This window comes from Girardinichthys multiradiatus, chromosome 7 (genome assembly GCF_021462225.1).
Source record: "Girardinichthys multiradiatus isolate DD_20200921_A chromosome 7, DD_fGirMul_XY1, whole genome shotgun sequence".
Classification (NCBI taxonomy): domain Eukaryota; kingdom Metazoa; phylum Chordata; class Actinopteri; order Cyprinodontiformes; family Goodeidae; genus Girardinichthys; species Girardinichthys multiradiatus.
In genome coordinates, this window is record NC_061800.1 from 5,397,390 (window position 1) to 5,410,107 (window position 12,718).

Sequence of the window (12,718 nt, forward strand, 5' to 3'; positions counted from 1 at the left end):
TTGTTTGATATTTTACTTGATGTTCTAATAAGTGTGATTATCCTTTGACATCACAAGTTACTGGTCAAGTTTAGGCTAGAAGACTGGTTGATTACTTGTTTGCTCAAAATGACAGATTAGTTAACCTGCTTTAGTTCCTCACAAAAAAAAATATACAACTAGCTTTGAAGACAATTTAACACACTTTAAATGTTTTTATTCAATAATTAACAAGATTGTCAAGCTAAACACATATAAGGCTATGAATTTATTGAAAACTGTCGGGGCTGGAGTTTCTGTTGTATGTTGTTTTCTGTGTTTTTTGACTCCTAGTAGGCGCTTGTGCTCAGCAGTGAGCGCAGTGAGTTTGCACTAGCCTCGCTCCTAGGATCTCCCCATACCTACCCGACGCCGAACTCTGAAACTTCCCCAGCTGGCTGCTTCCGGACCCCGATTCTCCAGAGACCATTCAACCTAACCTGTCCACCCTCTACCTCTCCGCTGACACTTCGCCTGCACTCCAAGCTCTAACCCAAGTAACTAAGAAATCATCGGACTTACCATTGTCTCCATATTCACTTCTTCTCCAGTCCAAATCCCTCTCCTCCTGGCAGATTGCCTACTCCTCCTAGTAAGAGACATTTCACATTTAAGTTCCGGTTTCGTTTACTGTGCCACTTACCTGTCGTTTTTCCTTACAGTTGTTCCTGCCCACCATACCGATCCATTCTCCTTAAATAAACCTTTTTTCAAACCTGTACCCGTTTCCCTTGAGTGTGATTCTGCATGTGGGTCAAAGCAATACATAACACTATGACAATCCGGTCCTTGGTCCCCAGAAGCAATCACACACTTTATCTAACTCTGACTCTTAAAGGAATGACTCTCAAACAGTTTCTAACTTTTAGCTCCTTTTATCTAAATTAGGCAGAGGAGTGATTACAGAGATCAGCGCTGAGGATTCCGTCTTGGACAGCCGCCGATTGTGTAAGGATGATGAAGAGCCCCGATAGAAGGTCACATTTAGTTTTATATCTGGCACTCCAATGCAGTGGATGTACCCTCCCTGAGTGATTATCAGTAGACTATGTGTGACCATTGTGGTGTCTATCTGGTATGTTGTGTAGTAGCGGGTGTCCATCCTTAATCTAAGTGTGCTGTGGCTTTCTAATCAAACCAGTTATACCGGCTGCTCCACTATCAAACCCAGTGCCCCAGCCTCAGGTCATTCATGACAAACCTTGGGCCATTTATCCTTGTACTGTGTGTCGAAGAGCATTCTTATCCTATTCTAACAAAAGGGAAACATTAGAACTTATACTTTATATTACTGTGGTATAAATGGGAAAAAACAGCTATGAGTCATATTAATAAAGGTTATTCCTAACAATATTTTGTTACAAAATCAATACTCAAGAGACTATTTAGTTGAGCTTTTGTTGGCTCAAACATATGATGAAATTAGCTTATTTGTTATTTGCATACAAGTTAGTGTGTGATTATCGCCCCATGCTATCTAAGAGGGAGCTTTTGTCATTATGTACCAGTGAACAGTGGACTTCTGTCATTCCACAACTGTACAACAGTACAACTGTGGACCACTGTTCTGTAATTATTTCTTAATGAATAATTAAAGTAGAAAAGAAAAAAATCTTTCTACTGAGAATTTTATTTTTTTAATTCTGCCTTGGTTGCTTTTCTATTTTTGTTCCTTTTTTTAAATATTTTTTTAACACTTTCGCTGTCTGGGTAATCCTTTGTTTGAATACATGTTAATCTTAAAAGACAAGACAAAAAACTTCTTCATATTTTGTTGCAAAACAATTAAGAAATCGTGCTTCAAGAGACTGCTTTCTTTGCTTAGTAGCTTGTATAATAGCCCCTCTACAATCTGAAAGCCTCCCATTCAAGCCATTCCCTCTATAGGGGAGTGTTAAGAACGACGTGTGTGAATGAGTGATTAAAATTCCAGCTTTATCCAGCAGAGGCAGTGCTGATTATGGACATAAACACTCACACACCTTCAGGTCCCCTCTTGACAAAAGTTAAAAAAATTTACCAGAGGGTTTAGACATGATTTTAGCATGGTTTAAAGCATGTCCAACAAGGGACCTAAAAAATGCCCCCTGTTCGCTTTGGAGTCCACTGTTTGTGAGTGTATAACGACGCCAAAGTCCACTGTGAGAACACACACACACACACACACACACATAAACAAAGGTTGGGATTGTAAACACAGACTCACTGAGGGACATTTCACAGCCCTCTTTTCTCTCTTAGCACACTTCCTCTCTCACACACAGTCACACACACAAACACACACACTCTGTGGCCTGCTAAGAGATAGGGTGTTAGGGTCAGGGCCTGAATAGGCCGAGGTGAAGGGAGAATTTTACATGGAACTTTGCAGACTTTACCAGGTCTCTACTGCTCCCTGTTGGCCACAGAGGAAACAGACATCTCCATCAATTTCTGAGAGTTGGGAGGTTTTCAGTGTTCTGCTCCTGAACTATGGAGCGCTGAATCATATCTGGCATGCTTTAGGAAATGCAAAGCTTTACGAAGTTATACTTTGTGATTGACAGATGGAAATCACCCTCTTATGGCTTAAACATACTTTGAAATTGTGACAAACATGCTCACATGTGCAAATGTATCACATTAAAATTTAAAACAGATCAAGTGCAGTATTAATCTAAAAAGGCAGAAGTTTTAGATTTTGCTGAGCTGCTAACAAGTCAGTGCATCTGATGAAAGATGTAAGGCAAGACAACACTAGCATCTGAAACTTGATAAGATGATCACTCTATACTAATATCCTTATTTGTGTGTGTCTGAAGAAGCTCTGAACATGAAATAATATTTGACATGTCTGGCATAGATGAAGATGCTGCTGTTGCCTCCAACTAGACATAGGGAGATTCTGATGGTGTGAAAATCAATCAATCTTTGACTCAGTCAGCCTCATCTATACCCATAGGTAGATTTTATATGAGAGAGATACTAAAACAGTAAATCATGTTGGTGTTTTGAATATCAAGGTTGTAATACTGGTTTACTAATAATTTATGAATTAATCTGAATGTCAGCTAAAACCCAGTTTGCCAGCAGAGGATTTGAAAGATACATTGTTTTAACAGATAAACATAGTGTTGGAGCTAAACTAAATATATAGCAGATAATTTTAGTGCTACTTCAAAAGAAATGTACTTATCTCACAGGATATTATACATTGTTGTATTCTTCTCTTTCAGGACTAACATCTTTCAGTCCACAAAGTTTGGTGCTTTTTGTGACACACATTCTTTTTGAAACAGCTGAGTTCATCTTTCTTCCAATAAAGGGAAAGTTTGGGAAAATTTCCTTCCATCAGCCAGATGACTAGATGGGGAGGTAAAGTAAAGTCTGGTCACTCCGATCACTGCAGCAATCTCTCTGGTGTTTTATTAACGGATTTAAACCATAGAAACAGTCATATATATATATATATATATATATATATATATATATATATATATATATATATATATATGTATATATTACTGACAAGTCAAGACTGATCTGGTGGATTTATACAGACAAATCTAACATACGTCATATACGTTCGACTGAAAAAACAGCTTCACATATAACAACCGTGTCTTGTGAAATTATTAAAAAGTTGTTAATTATAGGCTAATATAGCATTCTGTCCCACTAATATGAAAGTTTTAATCTGAGTTGTTTTAAATGTCTAGAGTCTTTGAATCCAGATGGTGTACATGTGACTAGCGTGTTAGCTTGCATCACCTTTAGGATTTATTTACTTTTTAACAACCTCATGTGGATATGACTGTCGTAATTTGCAGTGATAAAGGACAAAAGCGGCAGCAGTATATAAGCAGGCACATGGTGGAAGGATACATTTAATAACACATACTAAACTTACAGGACTCAACAGAAAACTCAGGAACCAGGAGTGACAGGAGAGCAGGATTCACAGAATAACAGTTGGATAAACAGACAACCCGACAAGGAGGGAACAGAAAACACGGACTGAAATAGAGGATTGACAGAAATCAGGTGAGTTCAACCAAATAGAAACCAAAATGGGTGCGGATCATGATAATGACATCTTTCAACTACAGGTAACGGAACTATCACCAGTAAAATTGTACAACCTCACTTCAACAAATTCAAACTAACGTAAGCACTTAAAAGCATGTCAGTTTTAAAGTGCTTAAAATAACTAGTTTCTGACAGCTGGTGTTAAATAAGCGGAAAATATGATATTAATAAGTAAAAATATGAAAAGGAACACAGAGCCGCTCACTTAAAGAATGCTGCTTAAATGTTGTTCATAGCAAGAAAAGTTGCTTTAGTAGAATCTAAATTACCATTGAGTTGGAGTTTCTGTTCTGCTGACCTCTGACATAAACAGCTGAATATCAGCAGAAGTCTGGAAGGGGAACATTAATGACCCAGAAATGAACCGTTATGCTGCTGCTTTGTTAGGTATGCCTAAGAGGATGAAGATACTTGAGCTGCTGTATTAAGTCAAAACCTGTAGAGATGTTTCATCAAGGACCCCCCAAAACTGTAGACAGTTTATTTGATTGCTGGTCAAAATCTGTGGAGTGACTGTGGAATAACAAAGCCTGCAACAAGTCCACATCTCAGAGAGCACCACTGCCCTCTATACACATCCACACAAGCAGCTAGAGTTACAGCCATTGACCGCCGCAGGTTCTTATTCAAGCCTCGCTCCTGTAAACACGTTGTGTCTCCTTGCTTTGCTCTCTTTCATCTCATCCTCCCTGTGATTGTTGTGGAGGGGTGCTCTGTTGAGGATAACCCCAACATCCACAGACACATTCGCTGGAACCCGCTTTGGGAAGGGCAGAGCGCAGATATGCACACTCCAGGTCAAATATAAACACTAGCCTCAAAAAGGCAGTATAGATGTTTAGATTCTTATGACATGCAATGCAATCAGGGCGCCTGATGCCCAACATTCACTCTGCAGCAAATACTCAACCATAGTCATATAGCGTTACATTTAGTTATAGAAGAAAGAGTAAGTTCTGGAAGACCTCCATTGAAGCAGCGAGAACGTAGTAGACCAAGCTCTCATAAACATCTGGAACAACCTATCTGTCCAGACTGCACACTGGACCTGGTGGCGTTGCTTTAAAGCCAGATATTCCTTTAATTAGGTTCTTCCATTTCTCCATTTAACAAACTTTAAACATGGTTTAGTAATTGTGAGGTTCTAACACAATAATTCATGAATTCAAGGTATGGCTGTTAACTCTGTCACATTTTATTCAATTGCTGCAATGTTTTAAAATAAAACATTACAATAATATTACATGTAGCTTCAACCACAGAAAGTTTTGGTGCACTTCTTATGACCTTAAAAAAAACAAGACTCAAAGTTTTATTTTTGGGGGATTTTGTTGTTTTGCTGTGAAATACTTAAAGCAGCTGGTCTAGTTTTTCTGAATTCTATAAAGGTTATTGGCATTATTCTGGGTTTAAGTGATACACTGCATTTTTAGAATGCCAATAAAGAAAGAGTTGCGAAGCTTTTAAAATGTCAAATAGGATAGTCCATATTAAAAACATATAACAAAAAGTTGCTAACTGTGCAACATTACTCAAAATATTATATATAATCTCATAAATAACAATTATATTAACCAAAGATAAGCAATAATAGGTATTTTAAGATGGAGAAGCCCTTAAGGACAACCAGAGACTGATTGCATTTCCCTTAGGAGTATTTTATTTTATTTCTATACCAAATAGAATACATGATATTTAGAAACATGATGAATTTGAGTTAAATCAGCTCTACCAATCTGGGTATTTTTGGCATTCCAGATATTTTCAGGTGGGTTTGAGTTTTGATGTGCACTTGTACACTCCCTCACAGTTGTTCACTTTAACTCCCTGTTTAACACGTACACCTATTTTATCCCAGCTGCAGCAGTTTGGAGAACAGTCCTGGTTGAATTTCATGGTAAGGTTGGCATGACAAAACATTTTGAACTGCAAAGTAGCAGCTGGAGACACACTTTCCAAACATTGAATCTGCTGAAGCAAAAGTTTAAATAAAAGGAAACTGAAAAATAACATGAGTAATGTGATGACCTATTTTAGAATAATTGAATGGTGGTAATAATGTATGATTGCAAGCTTCTAACCCCCAAAAACAACACTTGACTTGAGACTTGGGTTTTTAACTTTTTGTGAGATTTATATCATTTTTGAAGGTTTTCCATTTTTTTCAGAGGTGGGCCTTGCGACCCCATACTAAATAATTCATAGTTGGATTCCTGAACCATACTTTGGGAACCCTCTATATGCTGGTTAGTTTGAATTCGATCAAAATATCTTGAATAAACTAAAATAATAATAATAAATTATTTGTTTTTTTAGTTTTTATCACTTTTATTCTGCTTATTCTCAGCAGCTTTGTTGCTGAACTTGCTTCAGTGGTTCTTCATGGTTCTAATGAGAGCAGAGTGATTTCACTTCCACCAGTTCATGTGGCGCTCCGAGATTATCATTGGATCCATCTTAGCACCGCTCACCCAGTACGACAGGAGGCATAGAGTTCAGGGGAGGAGGGATGGAAGGTATGACACACCACCGGATCTGAAGACTCCACACCAAGCTTGTGTTGCAGAAGAGAAAAGGCCCAGTGAAGGTGGCTGGAGGGAGCACAGGAGCATAGGTTGAGTGTTGGGAAGTTTTGTGTCTGAGACAAACATAAGGAATCAGCTGCACACTTTGCAGCCATCTTTTTGTTGCAACCTCTCACTTGTTTTAGGCTGTAGGCTGTCTCTGTGAATGGCTGTTTGCATGCATCATGTGTACGTATGCATATGCATTCCCTGTATGTGCACCACCAGACACATACCACAGCCTCTGGTGGTGCACAAGAATGTTTCATTTCTCATTTGTCAAATTACAGAATTTTCTTAACTTTGCATTTTAAACTCAATGGCTTCCTAAACAACCATTGAAGTGACAGAAAGAAATGGGTAAAACTAGTTAGGAGGAAGAGAGAGAGGGAGAAAGAGAGTGTGTGTGTGGTGTGAGTGAGTGAGGTGGAGATAAAAGAAGATATTGAGTCAGAGCGATTTGGTGACATGTGTTATTTATTCTCCTCATGTAAACAACGAGAGCAGGCAGACATAATCAATAGGAAACTCCAGATTGTAAATAGACGGCTCTAATAGCCTAAACACTGGCCGCTGTGGTTATACTCGCAGACACGCATATCAGCAGTTACACTGCACATGAACAGATGATGGACAGATGGATAACAAAGATGTAAGAGTACAAGGAATGATAGAGCGCACAGAGAGAGAGAGAGAAAGGGCCAGCTCAATGGGACACCCTTATTTACCAATAAAGAGCCCTGATGAGAAGATAAACACACAGGAGACAGTCTGGGCCTAGGCAGGGAGGGACAGAGAGTATAGGCTGGAGCGTTCTTTCCTTGCGTCTCTAGAACAGGGTGAAAAGCAACAAGAAACTGGAAGAAAACACATCCAAATTATTAAGGTGCTGTTTCCAATCTTGCCACATATGCTGTGGTATCAAAAATATCTGTTATATAGATCTAAACATGAGAAAATGAAGCACTTTTTGTGGAACATTGCTATGAAATATGCACGTAGCTTATGATGAGCCTTTGGAAGGGTGGAAGATTCAGGATGGGACAGCTGACTGTCAGGGACCAAACAGTTAGACAAAGGTCAAAAGTATACAAGAAATATCCTCCATTTATTCTTCCATGAAAGTTGACAAAAATCCATCAAAAAGCACACAAACAAATATAGAAAAATGGACCCATAGGAAAGAATCAACCAACACCTAACTTAAACTGACAAACCAGGACTGACTTCTTACACCAAACACAAGGGAATTTAAACATACAGGCTAGCCTACATGAAACAAGGAAGGGAGGGACAAGACAACTAAACCAAACAATAAATAAACCTAAACAACTAATTCATCCTTACAAATCATAACTACAACACAAATAAAAAAAACTAAGACATTCTAACACCAAACAGTTTTTAAACAATGGAGCTTTCAGAGTTTGACAGCTTCTCCATAGTTAAGTCCCCCTTTTCTCCAGCCTGATGGCTTCCTCCACTTCCTGGAAGTGGAAGAAACCTTCAGCAGAACCAGGCTCAGTGTGAGCTTAGTCTGGTCACCTCCCAAAGTGTAAGTGGTTGTAAAACAGGTTGGAGAGACACGTCATGGCTGCACTCTAGATGTTGTAATGATGACAACTCTCAATATGATATCTGCACTACATACCAGAACCACAACCAATTTATTCAATCTAGGGAAGTCCTGATCCGTTCACATGTTTTTGCCCTGGGTCCTGATCACAGTTTTTTTTTTCAATCAAAGGTATTGGATAGGTAACCGGAATCATCTCTGACAAAAATGGATTCCCTATACCTGCAGGTGGTAGAGCATCCCTAATTATGTCAGTTGTCCCCAGCCAGTTTTTTTAATCACAGCCTATTTTGTCTACTCGCAAAATCTTCATTTGTTGTTTATCCACATACCTTTTTTTTTAATCAAATCTGTTTTTCCATTTACAGTCATGTTCAAATAATTTAGATTAAAAGTATATTTCAAAAATAACAACCTTCATTCAAGTTTTACACATACTTTTCATTAAGCCCACATTTATGTATTAATGTAATAATCTTTTACTGTTATCAGCTATAATAGGAAAAGCAGCATAATTAAATGAAACAAAGGGTTAAAAACACCAGTTGTTGTGAAATTAATCCATTTAATGTGTTGCACTTATTCAACGATTCCACACATATCCTGAATAAAACGAATCTTAGTTAAATACTTTGTTTAATTGTAATAATTTGTAACTGATTCATATTTTATTCTTAGTCAGTTCTTAAAATTCTTAAACCATCTGGAATTTATGGCAAAGGTTTTGAACTGTTCAAGATTTTGGTGCTGAAGTACCGAATCCAAAACATATCAGTTAATTGTTAACAAATTCCTATTTAATTCTTAGGTATCATAACTGATTCCTAATTGATTCACATTCCTTTGCGTTCTTAACTCAATCAGGGATTCATGAACCATTGTCTTGACAACTCAGTGCCATCTTATCCCCTAACCCTGCCCATATCTCTCTTCTGCCCCTAGAGAAAAATTAAAAATTTAGAAATAAGGAAAATATTTAATAAATAAAAGTAGAAAAAAACAAAAAGCCAAAATAATAAATAAATAAGAAATATAAAACAAAGTCAAATTCATTTTTTGTTTAGTTTCTTCTTATATTTGATGTCCAAAAACAAGGACTTCAGTTTTACATTTTATTGGCAAAAAGAAGCACTTCACCTAAACATTTTAATTTCTGCTAGTCCCTCATCACTTTTTGTTATATATTGATGGAAAATCCCACGAATTGTCAAGAATAGTGATGAATCCTACCTGATTCTTAGGCTACGTTCACACTGCAGGCAAATGCAACCCGAATGCCAAATGTTTGCCCATATGCAACCCATCTCTGACTTTTTTATGGCAATTTGAATTGCCCAATTCCGATCTTTTCACCTCCAAAAACGTATTAACACAGAGATGTCAACATCCATTATTACTTCTGCAAACATTGGGCTGCTGTGTGACGTCTACAGTTGCCTTCTGCGCATGCAGGTCGCTTTGAGGTTGTGAACCGTTTAGACTAAAGTCCAGTGGCCGTTAATTAGCAGTTTGAACGACCACGCAAAAAACAATCAGATTTCAGCATCAAGACCTGCAGTGTGAACGTAGCCTTAGTATTCGATATATTGTTTACTGATTCCTAACATTCATGTAACATTTTGGATAGATTCTTGTAAATTGTACTGAATTCTTGACACTATCCGTGCGAATCAAGGCGGATCTCATTATCTATCTTCATCTATCGTACCTGTGTTATAACTGAATCTCAGGGTGTCACAAATTGGACCAGAACATTTGCAAAATTGCAAGAATCGATTTGAATCCTAAACTTTAACAATTTTAGGTCTGTATGGAATAGTGGCTTTAGTAAATTGATTTACTTAAACTACTAATTGCCCTTAGATGTATGAACGAGTGTGTGCATGGTTGTTTGTGTGTTGCCCCGCGATGGACTGGCGGCCTGTCCAGGATGTACCCCGCCTGTCGCCCATAGACTGCTGGAGATAGGCACCAGTTTCCCCGCGACCCACTATGGAATAAGCGGTAGAGACTGACTGAGTTACTTAAATAATTAACTCTTCAATAATATTTAAATGTATGAAATATGAATCTAGACTAAGCTCTTTTTACCCTTTACAGTGACATTCACTCTCTAGGAGAAAGCCGCTTTTAGATCCCTAAAAACAAAGCACTACGTTCCTGAATCATGAGAACAAATTTTCTCTCTAAGTTTTGTCCACACATGTAATTGGAGCCACAGTGAAAGCTGGACTTCTCTTTTTTGACAGGATTTCACCTCATTTCATGGGTTTTTAGTTGTAGTCAAGGGTTAGAAGTATCAGGCTCATAAGTTGTAGTCAGATCAGTCAAAAAAAAGTTCAATAATGGGTTTTTAAGTTCATGAGCCACTGACTTTATCCTGTTAATTGTTTCGGACATTGTTACTTGCAACGATGCCAACAGCGCCCGTACTGGGCACAATAACTCAGACCCATCCACCATTGCACCTGACTGAGGCCGAAACCAAGCCAATCTCAATGGCTGGTTACGGTGCGAACTAGACAACACCTAAGCCACAAATGCAATGTTAGGCCACAAGATTACTCAAGAACCATCCGGACCCCATCGGAGACATGAGGGACTGACAGAAAGAGCACGCAGCTCGCTAACCCTATTAGCTGTAACAATAGCCAACAAACAGGCAGTCTTACACGAGAGCCACTTTAGGTCCACTTGCACCAAAGGCTCGAACAGGGAACAGCACAGAGCTTTGAGAACCAAGGGCAGATCACTATCAGGCACTCGCCAAACCAGTGGCAGGCACAACTTACGCACATCACACAGAAAAAGAGAGGCCAGATCATGGCTCCCCACCATTTGATCGTCAACAGATGCATGATGACATGAAATTGCTGCAACATATACCTTAAGGGTCGAAGGAGAGCAGCCCTTATCAAGCAGAGACTGGAGAAACTCCAGAATAGTGGGCACCGGACAAGAAACCGGATTTTCATTACAGGCAGAACACCGCTGAGAAAAAAGACGCCATCTGTTGTCTGACGAGTGGAGGGTGCCCTAGCACTCAATATGATGCGCCCGACAGGGTCCGAACACCCAGTCAGCCTCTCAGTGGCCATGCCCACAGTTGGAGACGTTCAGGGTCATATTCGTTCCCCCAACTTAGACAGCAGATCCTTCCTGGTTGGAAGACACCATGGGGTGCCGTGACACTGACTCCAAAGCAGCAGGAACCACGGCCGTGCTAGCCATAACGGAGCCACCAGCAACAACCTGTGGCCATCTCTGAGAACCCTCCGAAGAGTAGGCCAAATCAGCGAGAGGGGCAGAAAAGCATACAGGAGAACCTGAGGCCAGGGATGAGCTAGTGCATCGTGGCCCAGTGCGCTTGACGCCCCTGTTAGGGAATACCACAGGGGGCAATGAGTTGACTCCTCTGTGGCGAACAGATCCACCTCCGCCTGATCAAAGCGGCCCCAGATCATGCGCACCACGTCGCAGTGAAGGGACCACTCTCCCGGAGCAGGGGCCAGGCGAGAGAGAGAGTCCGTGACCTGATTGAGCTACCCCTGTAAATACATCACCCCTAGGGTGGAAAGATGAGAAGAGGCCCACTCCAGAAGATCCCTGGACACCTTCAGAAGGCGTGTCGATCTAGTGCCTCCCTGATGGTTGATATGGTGAACAACAGAAGTGTTGTCTGTTCAAACTAGCTCATGCAGTCCCTCTAGGTGGGGCAGAAAGCGCATGAGGACCTTGTGTACAGCACACAGCTCCAGCACGTTTGTGTGTTTGTAGCGCTCCCACTGAGGCCAGAGACCCTGAACTGCTCTGTGTTGACACACAGCACCCCAGCCCATGGGGCTGGCATCTGTTGTGACCACTTCCTTGCGACACACCACTAACCCCATAGTGATGCCCCTGGACAAATAAGTCCCATCTTCCCATGGATCTAGGACACAAAGGCACGTCCACGTCACCATGAGCCTACGAAGCCTGTGCAGCCTGGCGTCCAGGCGAAAGCTGTTGAGCCACCTCGGCAAAGGACACAGAAGGAGCAACCCAAGGGCACGAAACAAATGACTGAAGACAGTTTGCCTAGCAGCTGCAGGTAGGAGATGTATGGAAACCGCCTGCCCAGCCTGAATCGACTGACCAACTGGAGTATGTTGGCCACCCTGAGAACAGATGGACGAGCCCTCATGGTAGTTGAGTCCAAGAGCATCCTGAGAAAAGTGGTCGTCTGGGACAGAACCAGGCAGTTCTTTGAGGCCCAACTGCGACACACAAGCAAGAAGGCGGCACGTATCTTGAGAGGCACCTGCTCGTGAGGGGGCGCAAAGAAGCCAGTCATCCAGGTATGGAAGGACCCAGACTCGGGAGGCCTGCGGAGGAGAGAGGGCCGCTTTCACGCACTGAGTAAACACCCTTAGGGACAGGGAGAGGTCAAAAGGGAGCATCCGGAATTGCCAATTGCGACCCCAATAGGCACTCCCGAGATAACGGCGATGTT

The 12,718-nt window shown here is 40.6% G+C and overlaps 1 long non-coding RNA gene across 1 annotated transcript in view; it reads left to right on the top strand.

Annotated features, from left to right (window-relative positions):
- Window positions 1–3,918: 3,918 nt before the first annotated feature.
- The window catches only part of LOC124870764, a 52,460-nt gene continuing 43,660 nt past the window's right edge, over window positions 3,919–12,718 (top strand). Inside the window, exon 1 of the long non-coding RNA XR_007038883.1 lies at window positions 3,919–4,041. This is a non-coding gene — a long non-coding RNA (uncharacterized LOC124870764). The remainder of the gene's footprint in view (window positions 4,042–12,718) is intronic.